The sequence below is a fragment of the Panthera pardus genome, unplaced genomic scaffold (genome assembly GCF_024362965.1).
Source record: "Panthera pardus isolate Hobbes unplaced genomic scaffold, ASM2436296v1 HiC_scaffold_17, whole genome shotgun sequence".
Classification (NCBI taxonomy): Eukaryota; Metazoa; Chordata; class Mammalia; order Carnivora; family Felidae; genus Panthera; species Panthera pardus.
This window is the reverse complement of record NW_026526732.1, coordinates 105,809,600-105,815,599: the sequence shown is the minus strand read 5'-3', so window position 1 is coordinate 105,815,599 and position 6,000 is coordinate 105,809,600. Positions and strand designations below refer to the sequence as shown.

General features: G+C 43.9%; 1 protein-coding gene across 1 annotated transcript in view; it reads left to right on the top strand.

Annotated features, from left to right (window-relative positions):
* The first annotated feature begins 3,233 nt into the window (after positions 1 to 3,233).
* Positions 3,234 to 6,000, top strand: part of ADGRF2 (adhesion G protein-coupled receptor F2) — a 42,228-nt gene continuing 39,461 nt past the window's right edge. Inside the window, exon 1 of the mRNA XM_019457360.2 lies at positions 3,234 to 3,463. The gene's annotated coding sequence lies outside the window, so the exon portion shown is untranslated. The remainder of the gene's footprint in view (positions 3,464 to 6,000) is intronic.

The window sequence follows — 6,000 nt, the reverse complement described above, 5'->3', positions numbered from 1 at the left end:
GTTAAATGTTTACTAATTACCTGCTGTATTTCAAGCAGTCTGTTTTGGGGGAAAAAAAATAGAATCTGGGGTGCCTGAGTAGCTCAGTTGGTTCAGTATCTGCCTCTTGATTTCAGCTCAGATCATGATCCCAGGGCTGTGGGATCAAGCCCAACGCTGGGTTCCATCCTGAACATGGAACCTGCTTAAGATTCTCTCTCTCTCTCTCTCTCTCTCTCTCTCTCTCTCCCCCTCCCTCCCTCCCCCTCCTTCTGCCCCTCTCCCCCCCTCATGCTCTCTCTCTCTCAAAACATAAAAATAGAAAAAATGTATTATAAATCAACCAATCAATCTGGATTTCTGATCTAAAGGAGCTCACAGTCTGCTATGAGACAGAGAAGAAACAGAGTTGTCCCCGGAGGTATTCATTCATCTAATCACTTGGGTAACACATATTTTTTGAGCTCCTACAAAGTGCCAGGCACCATTCTAGGTGCTGGAATTAGCAGTGATAAAATTGACAAGGTTCCTGCCCCCAGGGTCTTTACCTTCTAGTGGGGGAAGACAATTAACCGATAGCATCCCAATAAGCACGATAATTTTGACTAGTGATATATACTAGGAAAATAAATGGAATATAATAGAGAATGATTGGGGTGCTACGTAAGATACGGAGTTAGGAGTATCAGTTAAACTACTTTGGCTATGAGTGATAGAAAACCTAACAGTGGCATAAGACTTAGGAGCCTTAACTATTTAAAAAAGGCAGATGCTATTGATTTCAGTAATTTAGTGGAGTCATTAAGGGTCAAGGCTTTTTTCCATTCATTTCCACTCCTTAGCATGTTGGTATTTTCCTCATTTTCTTCAGCCTCGTGTTTTCAAGATGACTGCCATAGCTGCAGACATCACATCTTCTTATGGCTCCCAGAACCAGAGAGAGAAGGAGGTAGGGGAAAGGAGAAAAGTTAACTTTTTTTCCTCCTACAGTAGCTCCCTCATTTTATCAGGAGAAACTTCTTCCTAGAACTCTGTCATCTCCCAGTGGACTTTCCCCTGAAACTCACTGAACACAGTCACCTGCCCACATTTGATTCGGTGACTAGCAAAGGGGACCCGTATTGGCATAGTTGATTCAAAATAATCATGAGTCATCAGATGTGGGTTTTGGGCAAGGAAAAGGACAGAATGGCCTTGTACGGGTAAATAATGACCGCCAAATCAGGGAGTGCTTCTCCGAGGAGATGATATTTGAACTGAAACCTAAATGATGAGGTGGTGCGGTCTTGTGTGCCACGGATCACTGCGGTGTGAAGCAGGGAACCGGGCCAGGCTAGTTGGTCCTGGAAGGTCCAGCAGTGGAGGAGACTGGGGATGAGAGTGAGGAGTGAGTCATCCAGGTGAAGCTGTGGGTGGGGATAGCCGGATGCCTTTCAGGCTGCAGAAGAGGCTAATAGAACGGAAAAGGGATGTGAACCAATTTGGCAGCTAGAGCAAGATGGACAAGACAGGCTAGGTTGCAACTCTGATGAAGATGACTTCAGAGGGGAAGGTTCAGATTCTGCCATCGCAAAATTAGCCATAAAGATGTGCGCAGAAGGAAACGTACTCATTTCACCTCAGGCTCTGGAGGAGACTTGCTCAAGAAAGAGACAGTGAGTTTGAATCCTCACTCGGGACAAGGAGTTAGCCAGCGAACAGAAGTGGGTAAGTTGTCCTAGGCATAGGACACAGTATGCCCAGAGGCCTGGACCCTTGAAACATGATGAAAACAGTAAGGCATTACCAGCGTGCAACACGTGAGGCAGGGCATGACTGGTGATGAGGCTGGAGGCATGCTTGTGAGCGCTGCTTTATTTAGTTTAGGCCAGGACTTACCTTTTAAAAAGGTAAGAGCTCCAGGTAGGAAGAGCCGAGTTGGTTTCTCAGTGTGCAGTGTGAGGTTGGGCTTGGATGATCTCTGGGAACACTTCCAGCCTTTACATTCCTGGTCTCTAGTAGGGGCTCAATAAAAGTTTGCTGAGCAAATGAACTATGAACAAGCCTCATTCTTTCCTGCTGCCCAAACTTTGCTCATCCATATGAATGGATGTGCCCTGGCCCAGCCCTGCATGCTCCAGGAAGTGGCCCTGACCCCCAGCCTCCATCAACTTTCCCTTGCACTGGACTAACTGCTTCAGCTCTCAGCAGAGAAGGCCTTGTCCACTTTCATGTGTAGGTCTCTTCTCTTCCAAACTAGACCGTGAGCCCTGAGACATCAGGGGTCATATTCATGTAAGGCAATATATCCACCACTATATGGCACATTGGGCACATTGTATATACACAACAAAAATGCTGGATTTTCCCATTCGATGGATGGACTCGAGTAGATTTCAGCCTCAAAGGGGATTCTCAAATCTCTTGCCACACCCTGGAAGATCAAGAACTAGCCAGGAAGCAAACGTGGGGCAAATGTGCCAGTGACTTTGCTGCTGGGATTAAAAATAAGGGATGTCTCCACAACACTATAAGAACTTCTTAGGGTTTTGAAAAATGCCACTCCATAAATAAACATAAGTGTGGTTTTTGAAACACAAGCTTGGGAGAGCTAGAAAGCCCATGAATGCTGAAAAAGAGAAAAAAATTAGAGTGTTTTGAAGTTAGAAAGATACATCACTGCCCATGTTGCCTTCCAAATACCTTGGTCCTTGTGTCAGTGAATAGAAGCTGGGTTATGCTGAGGTAACAAATGGCTCCCAAATTTCAGTGACTAAGAACAATGAGGAGTAACTTTTGCTCATGCCCATCAGAGGTCAGCAAGGCCCTCTGCTTTTCACAGTCATTCAGTGACCCAGGCTACCATTTTGAATTGCTGGTCACCATGGCCAAAAACATGCATGACCCCATCAACCCACAGAGAGGTTAGGAACTGCAGTGCTACCTTGTGCCTGGATCTAGGGACAACCAGAAACAAGCAGAGACCCATAGTCCCATAATCCTAGTGACCAGAAAGTCCGCCAAAGACAGAGCTCCAGGCATAGATACTTGTGTTTTCCATTCCCCATTTTCAGGCTGAGGCAGACTTGTAAGGATGTCAATAGCTATAGTCAAGAACGAAGGATCCTGAGCCACCACTGTAGTCCTGGATCCATTGCCAAAAAGGGAAGCCTTTGCTTATTGTGAGAGTCTGTGAGTGTATCATCTAGTGTGTGACTCATCCATTCTCCGGTACTGTGCCCCTCCCACTGCAGGAGCTACTCCTATGCAGGACTCGTCTGTCGGGCTGTGGGGCCCCTGTATTTGGGGCTGGCGCTAGGGCAGGGCCCAGCCTGAATGCCTCAGCTTGAGTATCCGCCATTCGGGGCTAAATTGACTGGTCAGAGGTACAGGAGCCTGCTGATTTGTTGCCAGATAACAACGGAGGAGAGCCATTGACACCTGTGTCTTCAGCTGCCACGGAGTGGGGCAAGTGTGCCGGTGACTTTGCTGTTGGCTAGCCACAGTGAGTACTCCCACGTCCTCCTTCTCCCTCCAGTGACTTCCTTCAGAGAGGATTTCAGAGATGAGCCATGCGTTATGATTCTACACTTTAGAGGCTTTGTAATTTGGGATTTAATTAATAACATACACAGTGAATAAGTATTAAAAAGGAATTTGATCATTTGAAGGCGCTTGACATAATTCATTTAGAGCTCCAGTCCGGTAAGAAAATATTTTGTTTTTATTACCCTCTGCTCCTCGGATTCCATCCAAGTATCAGAGTCCAGGAAATTGGATTCTTTGAAGACATCATTTTGTTTTCTAATGGCCTCAACATGATTAAGTGCAAATAACAGAAGCGAATTCACTGTTTATTAAATCATTATTTCCCCTCATCAACCTTTGTGATGTTTTCTCTATAATTTTACTTATTATTGGATATCACCCGCTTTCAAAGTCTCTCTGAAAACAGGAATATTTTTACACTTTTACAAAAAAGATCCTGCACTTCCAACGACTAACCTATGGCATTGAGAATTTGATCCTGAATCTTACTTTCCTCAGATCAGACTTTCTCAGGAGGCCTGTAAACTTTGGGGACATTTCTCTCAGCTCATAAGCTCTTCTGCATTGCGTCAGTCTCCACAGTGGGCAGGGGATGCCCAAACCCCTCTGTTTCCATTGACTTTCACATCCTGCTGTAAATTACTGTGGTGGCTGCTTAGCTCTTCCTGCCTTTTCCAGAAGGATTGTTTATCGCTATTTCTTGAATGTGAATTTTGAGAGTTTAGTTTTGCTTAAAAACTCCTATCTGTTGAATTTTGACAAAGTGTGTGTTTCTACAGTAAACTCACAGATGAAAGAGTGAGGCTTGAATTCATCTCACACTATCTCTGGTTAACTGCGCTAAATCTCTTTCGGAGTTTGTTTTTATTCTTCTAGTTTGGAAACATCAACTTATTTGTAGCTCAGAGAAATGATTTCAAGTACATTGCAGGGCAAATAATTAGCCTTAAAAGACTGCAAAACTTGTACGTTATGCCTGTAGGGCTAGTATCCTAAAATGGCACTAGTCCAAACCCTGTATTTGCATGATATACAGTTACAGCATCATTGTTTTGTTGTTTTTTTTTTCAAAATGAATGAACATCTGTAATACAAACCACAACTCTTATTCAAATGTATTGAGATTGGGGGTGGGGGGGGGCGGAGGAACAGCTCCAAGCCTGGTGACAGCTTGGTCTTTCTAAAACGTGATCACGAATGGGGCACCTGGGTAGCTCAGGCAGTTGAACCTCTGACTTTGGCTCAGCTCGTGAATCTCGCGATTCGTGGGTTCGAGTCCCACATCAGGCTCTCTGCTGTCAGCACAGAGCCCACTTTGGATCCTCTGTCTCCCTCTCTCTCTGCCCCTCCCCTGCTTGCACTCTCTCTCTCTCTCAAAAGTAAATAAATATTTAAAATTGGACCAGGGAGCAGAGGCACAGGGTCTGGGGTGGAAGTGGTATGTTCCTGGTCCAGGAGATAATGGATTGCAATATCTATGGAGAATAATATTTCTAACTGTGTCTTAAAAAAATAATAGAACCAACTAAAATTCAGTCTCGCTTTTATTATCAGCATGTTCTGGTGGTTCTGAACCACCTCACTGATAGAATACTTAGTTCCCACCATTGGGGCAGGGTACTCCCACAGCCGCCCCCCCCCCCCCACCCTTTGGTACTGTGTCTGCATTGTACAAGACGGGACTTAATTCACCAGTGGAAAAACAGTCTGCTTTAGAACACCAGTGGCTTCTTCCACAGAACCCTAGGTTAGCATGTGGCATTATCTGTGATCCCGTTATCTTGGGAATTCATGACTTAAGTGCATGTGTGCGTGCGTGCGTGCATGCGTCTATGTGTTTTAATGTATTTGATCTCTCAAGTCAATAAACTCTGGTTTCATTTTTAGTTAGGGGTGAGTCTGTAGAATCATACTGCCTTTGCATATTATTCTTGAATTTTTTGGTTGCACTGAACAGGCTCCTAAATCATACTACTTTAAGTCCCAAAGGTGATTTTATTATAAAGATACTAGGGTATCTCGTGGAACCCAGGGCATGAAATACAAAATTCTGAGCATTACCAGGACTCTCTTGTTTTAAAATCTTTTTCCTTCTTGGTGTATCTGCTTCATTTTGTACTGTCCTTCTTTTTTGTAGTTGGATTCTTCTCAATTCCAGATCACTGGGCGGGGAGGGGGGGGTGATCTCATTTCTGTATATTAGTATCAGCTGGGGAGTTTTTAAAAACTCACTCATTCTGAATGATAATTAATGTAATCTAAATGAAGGGGTATATTAGTGTTCACTGTATAATTCTTTCAACTTTCCAGTAGTAACGAAATTATTCAAAATAAAATAAATAGTTTTGGAGAAATATTAGTGCTGAGCCTTATTGCCAGAAATTCTGATTCAATGGGTCTAGACCGGAGTCTAGAAATTGGCAATTTTTTAAAAAGTTCTTTTGGGAATGTGCAACCAAAGTCAGAAATTACTGCTATGGGTGGCTTTCTTTT